At 38.5% G+C, this 14,461-nt stretch overlaps 1 long non-coding RNA gene across 4 annotated transcripts in view; it reads left to right on the forward strand.

The window, feature by feature from the left end:
- The window catches only part of LOC122996905, a 94,247-nt gene that overhangs the window by 17,130 nt on the left and 62,656 nt on the right, over window positions 1–14,461 (forward strand). For all 4 annotated transcript variants that reach the window (XR_006407110.1, XR_006407108.1, XR_006407107.1 and 1 more), the window contains one exon: window positions 5,836–5,889. This is a non-coding gene — a long non-coding RNA (uncharacterized LOC122996905). The remainder of the gene's footprint in view (window positions 1–5,835; window positions 5,890–14,461) is intronic.

The following is a 14,461-nucleotide window of genomic DNA, read 5'->3' on the forward strand; positions in this document are numbered from 1 at the left end:
AACAGCAGAAATCTTGTGTAAATCACGTGAAATCTCTTCACATTTCGTCATGTAGCTCTCTCTCCGGCTGTCTGTTCCTGCAGTTATCAGCCGGTAAATTCTTATTTTAAACATTAAATCGCGATGTAACCGGAGCTCCACCGTTACTGAACATGTCCGTAGCTCTGCAGGTCGGTGTTACTGTTAGCTCCTGAAGCTAAAACTGTCTTCGTGTTAAAATAAACAAAGTTAAAAACAGACAGTTTTAAATGTCGTCACACTGTTTGTCTTCCTCTCATCCTCATCCTCATCCTCGTCCTCATCGTCATCATCATCATCCTTTTCTGGCCAGGGTGATGTTACTGAGCAACTCCTGCCCTCCTGCCTCACATATCCATGTCCCCCACCCCTCAGCCCCTTACCGACTTTTTTACATTTTTCTAAATCATGCAGTGGATGGAGTCATGCTCAGACCTGAGGGGTGAAATTTAAGTAAAACATTTAGCAAGATACCAAAGTTGTTGGACCAAACTGAGGCTTTAAGGCGAGTAAATATTGACTTACATTTATCAGGTGACCAGTTTTGCAAATGTAACACAGCAGCCATAACAACTGAAAGTTGCTGTTTCAAAGAATCATTTTCTCACAAGATACAATCTGTGGTATGTGTTTCAGGCACTGCACACTCACAAAGCCACTGCCAAAAGGCCTATAAGGTGTCCTTTACATTCAGAAATGATACAGGAACTGTAATATCAACTTCAACTTCAGTTTTATTTAAAGTGCACATCACCCAAAGAGTCTCTATACACTTTGCAAGTTAGTATGCATGAGTTCACATGTAAAAGTACACACGCATAGCCTACACACACACACACACACACACACACACACACACATCCACAGGTAAAAATGTTAATATAACAACATAGTTGAGGTTAGGAAAGGGTTAGGTAATACAGGCGGAAGGCAGGATCGCTGCAGACACAGACGCTGACTGACTACTAACCAGCTGTAAGTAATGACTTAGTAGGAAAAGTAATTATGTGGCATTTTTTTAAGGAGGAAAATCCTGCTCAGTGCCTTGAAAGACTTAGTGTTTCTTTGTACTGAACAGTTGTATTCATTTCCTTTTATAAATGCCTCCAATTTATTTTGGACCATCATGTGACACTTAAACTGCCCATGCAAGCCAGATGTGTTTTTTTTATGTGTTTACCAGCTGTGTCTGTTGTGAGAAACCAAGCCTATTCAGTGGTAGGAGGAGGTCTGAAATGTATTATTGCCTTCATTTGAAGAATTGGTTTACCAATGCATAAACAAAATATGCGAAATAAAATATATTTACATTACATCTTTTTCAGACTCTGTAATTGTGATAATTGAGGAACCTCCACCATATCAGCAACGTACCACTTGACTTCAAAATCTAATATTATGTATACATGCATATGTGTTGCATCTTTGGCACCAAACAGGTAATAAAACAGCCATGTTTACTCTAAACTACAGTTTTAACAATACCAGTAATTTAAAAAAGGTTCAATAAAGGCAGAACAAGTACAAGGACTTCTTAAAAATAAGCACAAGAACTATAATATTTGGGCGTATAACTCAAAAACGACTACGTGACGGTTGAAGGATTGATTCCCACACGGATACTAAAATAGACTGCTGTGCTATTCATTCTGATATTATGTGTAATGGTTCTCCTTGACTCATCTGTAGACTCAAACTCCCACAATCCTCCCACAATGAGCACTGTGCTGAGCCAGCATTTTATCAAAGTCTTACTTTCTCTATGCACTGAGTCTGCATACCAGCATGTCAGTGAAGCAAAGATGCTGCAATACTTCTAAAAAATACTTAACAGAAATAAAAATTTATAAAATACAATGTGTAACTGGACACAAACTTAAACCTCAGTAACATTTTTACACATGATCCAGTATTAATTTTGGGACCCTGAACATTCAGAAGCTCTAAACAAGACTGAACATGTATCATCAAACTTTCCATTTTATTTTATCTTTCTTTGCAACTGAACATTATTGATATAACCTGTCAGACAAAATATGTGGGCAGTACTTCAATGTCTTCCTGATAAAGAAAACATCTTGATGAAGTTTCTAATGTTTCAGTTTCTGTGAAGGCGCTGTTTTCTTTGCAGGTTGCTCAGACTGACTTGACCCAGTTATTCCTTTTGTTTATACCAAACACAAAATCTAAAGTGTATCACTCTCTGTGAATTTTCCCCAGGAAAAGGCTACCAGAAACCAACTGTTGAAAAGAGAAAGTCTTTCATTACTGCCATACCGGTTGTTCTATAATAATCAACTCAATGGTAATTTACTAATATTAAAGGTCACTGTTAATTGCTTGAATATACAATATCGTTATACCTACATCGTTATTATGCATGAGCATATTAGCATTGTCATTGTGGGCATGTAAGTATGCTGATCTTATCATTTCACAAAGCACCACTGCACAGCCTCAAAGAGCAGCTAGCATGGCTGAAGACTCTTTGTCTTGTTTAGTCTGTGTGTCATTTGCAAATCAAATCAGCATCGGGCGATGAGCACCTGCATGTTGCCCATCAGTTGCAATGATAGTTCCAGTTTTGGTCTCAGCACTATTGACTGAGCTGGCACCACACACTCTATTGTACCATATTTTAATTCATATTTACAATATACTGTATTTTGTAAGCTGGAATGTGAATGGGCTGTATAGTGGTAATGCAGGGTGCCTTCTGATTTGACGAGCTTCTACCAGAAACGGGTGTATACAGCCTGTAGTGCAGTAGTAACAGTGCAGAACTGTCATATCCTGTATGTTTATATATAGAAATTAACCAGGATGATCTGCAGTGGCATCCGGTGTAATGATCTGGGCGTGTTCTGCATTCTGTCGCTGCTAGTGTGACTACACATTAATGATCATATCCAAGTCTTGTACTTGCCTGTGTGTTATATGGGTATATGATAATCTGTGTAATATGAGTGTGTGTTGTGAAAAGCGTGGGAACAGCAGAGGAGGATGTGTGTATTTACAAAGTTCCCATGGTTTCCTCCGGATGGAGATGGAGCTTGAGAGGGCAGGAATTCATTTGTATCACAATTACCCCAGAGGCAGTCTGATTTATGTTGTGAATATAAACAATGAAACAGTGGTCAAATTTGAGATTCACACTTTTTTGGTATTGTGGTGTTATGATTTCAAGTTGGTTGCCTTTTTACAGTGCTAAAACTGTATCAGAGTTGATAAGGACAAGAGAAACAGCAGGATGATACAATGATTTTCAATTTGCTTGCCTCTGTTCTGATATGTATAACCAAGTGCGACATGACAAGCATGTAAATGTCACAGAAAGTGTCGGTCGAGCTGAGGGTGCAGATGTTTCAAGTTCTCTGCCTAGTTTTTTTTATATTATATATAAATATATATATATATAAATATATCAAAGAGAATGACATTAAACGAAACCATTTCCAGTCGAGCCCCTGGTGAATTACAGTAAAAGAAATTGCAGCCCCCAGCGGCCTGAGCCTGTCAGAAAGGACCCCGCCTAAAATCAAACACCTATCAATCTGCAATGATTCACAAGTCATCGTAGGTCACCAGATTTGAAGGTTGTGAAAACCTCTACTTTCCCCATCAACTTCAATACCAGTTTCGGTCTCAGAGTTTTACTGACCGAGCTTCGCTGTTGCCGTTCACTGTGGCTTTGACACTGCTGCCACACTGTGACTTTACTCACGTAACAAAATGTTTTTTAGTTGTTTTTTTTTAAATTTAAATTTGCTCTTTGCTAACTGGAAGCCAAAGTATACCTTTCTCAAACTTAGAAGTGAAACAAACAGATGTTTTCTCAAATGCCAGATATCTCTCACTGCTCCCAGATGTGCACTCATGACACGTTTTTTTTTTTAAAAAGTACACAAGTTTTAAGGATGAGTAGTTTGTTATTTTGGGAAAGGGGTTAAAGAGTAACTACACCCAGTCTAATAATCTAGCTTGTCCTGACAACTAGTGGTGACAACATGCTTTTTCTACACACAGTGCAGCAGTGATGTATCGTAGAACTATAGTACCAAGGTACCTCATAGTTGGGTGTGATCACAATTACAACAACCCCCCCCCCCCCCGGACTACACCTAGCTGTTGGGTTGGGTGTGGTCGAGGCTCAAGAGACTTATCAAGTGTAGAGTCACTCTTTGAATAAGGAGCTGGAGTGAGGACGTGGTTAGCTTAGCTTAGCATAAAGAGTTAAGACAGGGGGAAATGGGTAGCCTGGCTCTGTTCAAAGTTTAAAAAATATGTCTACCTACAGCTCACAAGCACACCTGTAGTCCAAAGTCATTTGGTGAAACTACTTCTTGGCAAACAACAGCTGGGTGAAGTGACGGTGTGCAGCATCCCAAAGTCTTGTTGTAACAGCGACATTACCAAAACTGAAACCTGTGCTGTATCAGGCAACCTGCACTAGCCAGAGATGCTGCTCAGACATGGTGGGTGGATGGATAAAATGTTATTTGTCAAGAAATAGTTCCCGCGCATAACTCCTCCTAAAACCACCAACTGTCTTCTTTTTTTTACATTTCTATTTGCATGCAGATCAAATGTGAGCTTTACAGTTGTACAGAGGGCATATTCTTACCCGTTGGACTGCTAAGCTACACAAAATATGTCCTGTACTTAAAGAGTGACTATATGTAACTTTTACTAAACAGCGGCCATTATAGTGACAATAATGGGATAAACGTTGAAATGTTGTAGAAAAGAGTCATACAGTGAAAGAACCAACTCAGTGGGATATAAGTTCATGATCAACTGGTCATCTCAGACCAAGTAAGTCTGCTGCAGCAAAACCCCCTGAGTATACTAAATTGAGCAATTTTCTTATGAAGTCAACTTTTCATTTGATTTGATTTGATTTCATCGTGAGATTAATTTTGTTATTTTGCTTTGGGGAAAAAAGCAAATATTTCTCAAATTCAGGCATTCAATTTGATTTTTTTTTTCCCAGCAACATATAGTACAATATGTGTATGAAGTTGTGGGATCAGTAACCCTTTCCTTGATGAATAGAGGCTAAGCTCAAACCTGTGGGAATTCTGGGAAAAGGAAAAGCCGTTTATTTTTGAATTTAGCCACAGATTGTGCTGTTTCTCATGACACACACACAATAAGGTCAGCTCAGGGGTCGATTTCTCAGGCTCACAAATACACAAACTCTCCCTCTTTCACATACACACACACACACACACACACACACACACACACACACACACACACACACACACAGAGCCCTCCTTGGAGGGAAAAGAGTTTGAGTTGCAGTTTGAAGCTGAAAGAGGAAGAAAGATTCCAGCTTAAGTGGGAGATTCTTGTGTTTTTTTTGACTGTGTGTGTGTGTGTGTTTGCCTCAGAAGTTGGCCAGTCATTAGTAGAGCTCTTACAGAGCGTTGGAGGAAGTGGTGGTTACCGATGACTCAGCCAAGCCATACCGCTGATGCATTTCATTCTTTCTCTCTCCAGTCTCTCTCAGCTCTCTGTCATCTGCTTTTCTTTTACGTTCTACTCATTCTTCTTTTCTATTCTGGCTCTTTATTTCCTGCCCCTCTATCATTCTCTGTCCCCCTTTTTTTTCTCTCTTTTCCTGATTGATCTTGACCTTTTGGAGGTATCTCACTTTGTGTGTGTGTGTGTCTGTGTGTGTGTGTGTGTATGAGTAGGACACTCAGCAATGTGTGTGGGAAGATAACTGGCTTCCTTCAGAGTGATTATAACATTCCTTTTCTCTTCTTTTTCCTCCCTCCTGTCTCTTTCTCTGCCTTTCTTATTTTTCAGTTTAGACTGTCTGATGAAGAGAAGATGAAGAGGAGGATGAAGAGTGACAAACCGGTAAGTGAAAGCAAACTGGACATCAGTTTTTTTTTTTTCAACACTGGCTGGTATTTATTAAGCGAAGAAGGAATGCAGATCAAAGAAACACTCTTTCAGATTTGAAAGCTTGGCCCGGTCGAGGATAAGTACTCCGTCATTTTAGACTAGTATTGCTGTTTTAAGACGTTTGATAAAACAAACCAAAAGAAAATATCTACATTTGCATAGTTTCTTTTTAAAACTGGTAGAACAACACAGGGCTGAAGAACAGGAAGGTTTTCAAGAGCTAGATGGAAAATATTACAAACGTTTTCCGAACTTTGGTGAACTGGACTGTATGCTCAGAATGGTTATTAAGTTTATTTTATCTCTGATTCTTCAAAAAGCAGTTCATGAGTCTTTTTTTTTTTTTTTTTTTTTGTAAAAAGATCAGATTTTTCTGGATCAATAAATAGCGGAACAAAACAGAGTTTCACCTTCTGCAGTGATGTATTAAAAATAAGACATGTAGTGTTCAATATGACCGTGGATAAACACAGAGGTGATGAATAGCACTGTGAGGACAAATGTGTTCAGTTTGTTGGCAGTCATTCAGGTTGCGGCAAATATTGGCTATATTTGGCACTTGGCATGTAATCCGTGGCTCCAAACTTAGTCATGCAATCATCGTGTGACGCACTGACCGCACCTCTGAAGGGCTAAAAGTGAAAGTGGCGGCATTATATCCCTGATGATATTACAGCAGCTGTCTTCAGATGGAATAAGGTGATCAAAGAGCTTCGATTTAGGGGGACCGTGATCACCTTGATCAATCTGTGTATAGGAATGAGTCTGTTAGTGACGTTAGTAGGAGTTTCACATTCTTCACTGACGCACATTATACAAGATCTGTGTGTGGTATGTTATATCATTGTATATACGAGGGAGACATTCAAACACACTTACACAACCTAGACTGTAGATTCACACTTTGAATCAACAGAGAGGTTTTGCTTGAGTGGGCTAGCTAGAAATGAAGACACTTTCTGTACAGATTGCGCTGTGTTGTGTAGTTTTGTACAGGCCAGTATAAGGGCAGTTTGTGAAATTCGCACAAAATTTAATCTGTAGATTTGTGTTTGTGTACACGAATTTTCCATTTTTTTTCGTGACACTCAACACAACTTTTAAAGAACCTGTCAAGTGGAGGAATTCAGATGACGTCTATATTAAGTGACTAATTTCCAAATTCGGAGATGGTGGGTTGGAAGGATGGACAGATCCTAACTTGCAAAATGTGGACGGCGTTCACTTCCCATCTCCAACCATGTTTCAAGTGATCATTTTAATCCAAATCATGATCTTTCCTTTATACTAACCAAGTGGTTTTGTGCCTTAACTTAACCAGACTTTAATCACAGTGTTGTCATATCATAAAACAAAAATATTTTTTTTAACAAACGTGGTGCAGGCACGAAAGATATTTCCAATTGAAATACATTAGTTTGAAAATCGTGCTGAGTGTCATGAAAAAAATTCATTTCCATGTACACAAATCTACAGATTAAATTTCATGACTATTTCACAAACTGCCTTGACACTGGGTTGAATTTGTAACGGCGTGTTGTACATGCAGCAGTACATATGAGAAGTTTTTTTAATTTTAATGCCCAACTCCTACATTTAATCACTGGGTGGATATGTGTGAACGAGAGTATGTGTTGTTGTGTGCGTATAGTAATAAGTTCTTCTTGCAGTAATATTTGTTGTGGCTGAAACATTACACATATAGACAGCATGTATCATTTTATATCTATTTATTTAACCAAACTCAGAATATCTGATTATATTCAGCTCTACTTGGCATCAACATGCTATATTTTGCACCATCAGCTCTTGGGTGTGTAGTAGTTGATTGTGTATCTGAACGTATGACTTTTTGACTATGTATATGTATGAATTCGGCAGAACAGGCGTGATTAAGGCTGGGCTACTCAGACTCTCGTGGCTACGTGGACGTGGAAAGCATAATTTGGGCCCCCAGTTGAACAGCTGATAATGTAACAAACGTGTCATTCTTGTCTGCACCGTTTCTTTAGCTCAGACACAACAGATTGAGCCACTAACTCTTATGTAACAAACTGAACCCCTGAGCGAACTGAATTAATTGTACAGATGCAGTTACATCATCAAGTACTATGTTGTTTATGAAAGAAGTTTGATAATTTGTGAATTTGCTGCAAATTTGGTTTATTGTGGCAATTCTGACTTCGTTGGCAAATAATAATGACCTTGTCCTGACTGTAAGAAGAGCTAGGTGAGGTGGAGTGGTTGCAGTTGGATTTTATCCTGTCAGTGCTGTACATGTCTCTTCTTTAGGCTTAAATTTGAGGAAAACATGAAAGACATATGCGTAAAAACTGAAGTGACAAAAACACGCAGAACTTGCAATGTGTTAAACTGAGACTGTCCTTCCGAGACAGAAAGACAGAATAAGTGTTTTATGCAAGTGTCCCAAAACTACGTATATTTACATTCATACAACAGAAGCCCTCTAATGACGGTAGTAAATTTGCGTGGAGCAAAGTAGAAAATCAGATGACGTGAATATAGTGTGATGAAGTCCAGAGCAGAGGATAGATGGGTCGGCAAACGTAAACACGGGTGATGGATGTTCGCTTCCTGTTTCAAATGTGAGTCAACATTATTTTTCAAAGAACCATGACCACGATTGTCCCCTAACCCTAACCCCAACCACTTGGTTATTTTTGTAACCATGACAAGAAATGTCTAAGAATTTGAAGGAAGTCATTTTCACCCAAACCATTATCTTTTCTCAAGCTAACCAGATCGTAAACCTGCAATAACTGATGTTTTTGCCACTGGGGGGAAGTGGAAACAAGTTGTGAACACACCACGGATGTATTGTCACCTTCTATGTTGATATGTTGAACTAATTAGAAAATAGTTGCTTATTTACATATCCAGCAGTTACGGAACAACATTGTCCTTCATTTGGAGTCGTGTTTGTCCCCACCTGGTGAAGATAAGTCCAATATTCACACTCTTTTAGCTCTGTTTTTGGTCTCCACCAACTCCTCGGGGAAACATCTGGCTTTTTAGCTGCTAAATTCTCTGCTATCTTTACCAGCTAATTGCTAACTGTGTCAATATGCCATTTCGTGCTGAGCAGGTAGTGTAACGTGAGTTTGTTCACTGATAACAGCTGCCGAAAACGACACTATGAGAATGAGAGACACTAGAATGAGAATGAAAATGAAAATGACATGCTGAGAATGAACCTAAACAGAAAAAGTTGTTGCTGGACAGCTAAATAATGAGCTGAAACTAAATATAAAGCTTCATAAAGCCGAGATGAGCTGCAGAGTCAGCTGATAATTCTTTGTAGGTTCATCACTACGAGCAACTCTGACATTACACATTGTGATTATAGCCGCTTTAACTATAGTGTTGTAACATCATAAAAAAAAAAAATATTTTTTGAAAATGATTTGTAACAGTTTTGGCTCAGAGAGATGATGTCGTCCAGCTGATGGCTGCCGATAGTGGTGTCAGGTCAGAAAACGCTTGTAATTTGTTGTTTGATTTCGAGGACTTTTTGGTCACCAAATCTATTGGAAATTTAACTTTGATTATGCCTACCTGTCCTGTTTACCTTGTTTGCCGGCAGATGCCTTTTGTAGTTTTTATCACAACCAGTTCGCCACTGGACGTTCGTGATAAATTTTGACGATGACTTTCATAAATGTAAGTGTTAGTCGGCATCTTTATCCTTTTGCCTGGAGTCACGGTGGGTCAGCAGAATACGCACAATATCTCTTTCACTCTCTTTCTTGTTCTCTGGTCTTTTTCACCTTCTTTCATTCTACATATTCTTCATAATGATCTAAAAGTGGTATCAGTTTCCGTATATTGTTAGAAGAAAGTTCACACACACACACACATACATGCACTCACAACCACTCATGCCAGCCCTGTACTGTCAAGACTCCCCCACCGTTTACGGTAAATGTGTGTTTTTGTCATCTGTGGGCCTGGATGAAGTGATGCAGTTAGTTTTGGTATCATGTCCGTGGCCATGCATCTCCACCACCGAGAGAGACCGAAAGCAGTGCAGCAGGGGTAGGTGTGGGAGGGCTGTGCCAGAGATTACTCAGCGCTCTGTTGCCGGGTAGAGAAGCACCAAACACTCTCCCACCCCCATACATTAAAAAAATACAGTATCTTATGGAGCTGTCATTCATGCCCTAACCCTGATTTGGCACGTATCAAAACTGTATTTGGATGATATTTACATGACGCGTTTCACAGCAACCATATACTGTCCACTGGAGAGTTAACTGTGTAAGTTATGGATTAATAAATAACAAAACCAGGCAAGAAACCTAAAGAAACCTACAGATACATCAGTTTCATCAGTGATGAAATTATTAATTCCCCACAAAAAAATGCAACGACTCCAGACTGTGTCTGTTGAGTTTTGTTCAATTTGTGGCGCACAATCTCATACAAACATAATTCTTAGTCTTTTACAGAGCAATAAAACAATTAGAGCTTCAACAATTAGAAATTCATCAGAAAGTCATCAGTCATCAGAAATTGAATCTATTTTGATAATCAAATAATTGTTTTAGTCACCTTTTCTGGTTGCAGCTTCTCAAGTGTGAGAATTTGAGGCTTACATGTTCGTAAACTGAATATCTTTGAATTCTGGACTGTTGATCGAACAAAACAAGATGTCGCCATGACTTCTAAGAAATTATAGAAAATGATGAATCTATTAATTGAGAATATGATCAACAGATTAATTGATAATTAGATTATTATTGATTAAATGAATAGTTAGTCGCGGTCCTATAAACGATAAAAAATGACCCCCACCAATAACAAGTAACCAGTGGGGAAGTTTGGGGATCAGTGATATGATCAAATGTTTTGGTACCAGGTGGTCGCACTTTGAATCTTTCTCTTTGAATGGCTTTTACAGGATAACCTGAAAAACATTACAGTAATCTAGTCTGCTGACAACAAAGGCACGGACATGTGTTTCCTAATCTGACTGGGATAGACAGCACTGAATTTTTGATATATTGCAAAATATTCTGTTGACCATGCCCTTTAGCTTATTGGAACATTATATGACATTATGCGCAACTGAACCATCTGTGTAATTTGCTTCACATCAGTCTCACCACGGACTTTCTATGTTTACCCTGTTGAGTTTTTCCAGCCTTTCTCAACTTAAATTGTTTCTGTATTTTTGCCTTTATATTAATAGTGACAGTAGAGAAATCTGACAAGAAATGAAGGGGGGGGGGGGACTGGAGATGTTGTGATTACAGTGTTTATTACATAATTTTCCACAAATATACTGTAGATAAAATGACAACATAGGCTTGTGTAAAGCCTCATGACTATTGTTACATCCCCCCCCCACACGAGGAGAGCCAAACTGAACCTTGCTCTCCCTCTACCAGCAGTCTCTTGTCTCTTTTCTGAGAAAACTTTCATGGCAACTGACGGTCGTTTCAGACATGCATTTGATTTCACTGTACCCCCCCCGTACAGTATGTGAGAAGGTTTATATTAGTAATTTAGGTCGAAGTGATTAAACTGAAACATGGAGAATTTAATCATACTGTAATTATTCTCTTTTAGCTCAGGGCCGAATTGCTGATAATGCCCTCAAAGACTCCTGTGAGTCCCCTGACATGACTTTGAATACCGCTGTAGAAGGAAGGGAGTGTGCAGGGCTGAGTATTGCACCGGTAACTGTCGATTGGCCCGTGTTTTGCTCTGTTTTTATTTTTATTTCACTTTAATTCCCACTTGCACAGTTTCAGAGCAAAAATTGTGCTGATGTGGCTTCTGTCCTTCAAGCACCAAGTAATATTTACTGTAGCTACACTGATGATAAATATAAAAACGTCTTGTTGATGTTGATAAGAAGACTAGTCAGATGAATCAAATTAAACGTCTACGTATCTTCTTTATTTGATAAACCGTCTAAAGCTGTGGGTGAAAAAGAGGACTCAAATTCAGAAACACTAAGTAAATATAGGTTTCGAAGAGATTGCAGTTGGCAGGGCCTAATATTTTACACACCACACAACCGTGACTACATTACAAGTACATTCATACGTTTTTTTTTTTTTTTTGACACTCGAGTGAGAAGATTATATTTAGACACCTTTTTAAAGTTTGGGCTCAGCAGACAAGAACAGCTACAGAAGAAGTGAGAACTTGCTATGTGTCATCCAGAGAATTAAAGCAGAAACGAGAGAGCAGAAAATGACTTTTAGAGCTACGTTTCTCCCCCAGGGTATAAAATGATCGGCCCTTTTCTTTCAGGCTGAGAAGGAACCACCATATTTAACATGTTTTAGGATATTTCACCCGAAATGTCACTATGAAAGTAGGCTGGACTGAGGACCACGAGTACTGGACCTCACATGACTGACTCATGATTTTAAAATTCCTCCTTTTGAATCTACAGTTCCCTTTATAGAAGTTTTGAATAAAACTGAATAAAGATATGTCTGTTTTCATTTAACAAAAAAAAAATCATCTTGTTGGTAATAAAACCCTGAATGTTCAGTCATTTAGGTCCAAAAAAACAGCTGAAACAATGTGAAATCATGGAGCAATTTAGACAAAACTTCACTTTGAAATGTGCCGAGTCAATTGTGCTTCTATCCTTTTGAAGTGCTTTACAGTAAACGCTGAGCACGCAAACAGAGAAAAATAAATGAAGGAAGAAAACAACAAGAGACCAAACGAGCATGTGCAGAGGAGGGGCAGAATTGCTTTTGTGTGCATGTGTATATGTGTATGTGTAAGCTGTACTGGTTTGAATCAAACTGGTTTTGGTTTGTCTGAACATGAAACCATGACATCGTTCTTAAAATGCCTTCTCACTGTAGAAATTCATGGTTAGCTACTGGGGTCAGAGGACAACATGTGGGCTCAGTAGGTATGCAGACAGTCACAGGAAATATGCAAAACTGTTGTGGTGACATTTTCTAGATTTTAATAAAATGTAAATCATGTTGAAGTAGATCCTCATTTCTCATATAACTGGATGTGAACTCCCTTCATGGTCTTAAATACAGACTCGTGCCAGAAAAGGTGACTTCTGATGAATTAGTTTTTGTGTGTGTGTGTGTGTGTGTGTGTGTGTGTGTGTGTGTGTGTGTGTGTGTGTGTGTGTGTGTGTGTGTGTGTGTGTGTGTGTGTGTGTGTGTGTGTGTGTGTGTGTGTGTGTGTGAATGCATTTACAGTCGTATTGCTTATGTCGTTGTCTTGTCAGCGCGTTGAGAGTTGAAGATATGTGTCCCGAAATGACGATAGAAACCTGGGTGCATATCACTCTGGATAAGCATGTGTGTGTGTCCTCATGACTCAGATTTCAGGTTCGAGATCAATAAATGTCAGGGCTGAATATCCTGTCAAGTTGAAAACAGTAGTAGGTCACTAGTTCTGTGGGCGTGTGTGGGCGTGTGTGCTCTGTTGCACCTTTTACTCATCACGAATTACGCTTTGAGATACAGTAAATGACTAAGAACGACACAAACATCACTCTGCTCATTACTCAGGAGTTGTAGGAGAAGTCACAAATTACACAGACGTTTTCAGAAGGTCATATTCTTCAGTTAGCTGTCTCATTTGTCAGCTAAAACTTTTTTTTAACTCTTTAATCTCCCTGAGAAAGAAATGAATCATCCTGCTAGAGAAATTATTCTGCTGAGGTAAATGAGTTCAAATAACCATTTTCTCCTGTTGAACCAAAAACGGCTTTGTGTTGCATTTTAATGATATAACATGACTACACCGAGTTGAAGCCAGCACAGTAACTTTAGACAACAAACCGTCATTGGGAGGACTGTCAGCCTCTAGTGGTCTATAGACTGTATTTTCATAGCAGTGGATCAAATACACACATCGGCCTCATATTGAAAGAAGACTTCTGTTGTCATTCATTCATTTTTCAAGAACAATTATTACTCGGTTGAACACCACAGCTGCTGTCTCAACAAACTGACAGGTTCCTCTTTACAATTTTAAGAGGGCACAAATAACAAAATCTATAAAACAGAGATGATAAATCATAGGATTAGAAATTAAGGATATAGTTATTAGATATATATGTTAAGTTTTTTGAGAAGTATCTATTGTAAGGGATCATGACTAACAAAGATATGCAAAAAAATAACATTTAAAAAACAAGAATCATATATACATTCTGATCTTCTACTGTGTATATACAAATGGAGCATGGAAAAACAAAAAAATCAAAAGTTCTAGCATTGCATTGCACTTGAATTGCACGTCTTAGGACAATGAAATTAGAAAATATCCCCCAAAATGTGATTTTTCATTAGAAAACAGATTATAGAACAACTGTAGATGAATTATACTTCATACACGGACCGTTCTAAATACTAAATTGACAAACATAAACAGTCACTACAAAGTGTATTGAGACAAAGTCACAAAGTTAGGAGACAAGAAAGTTGCATTGAAAAAAAATTAAATATAAATAGTTGCACTTGAGAGTATAAAATAGGATTGTGGGTAAAGTGTTTTGTGT

The sequence above is a fragment of the Thunnus albacares genome, chromosome 14 (genome assembly GCF_914725855.1).
Source record: "Thunnus albacares chromosome 14, fThuAlb1.1, whole genome shotgun sequence".
Classification (NCBI taxonomy): Eukaryota; Metazoa; Chordata; class Actinopteri; order Scombriformes; family Scombridae; genus Thunnus; species Thunnus albacares.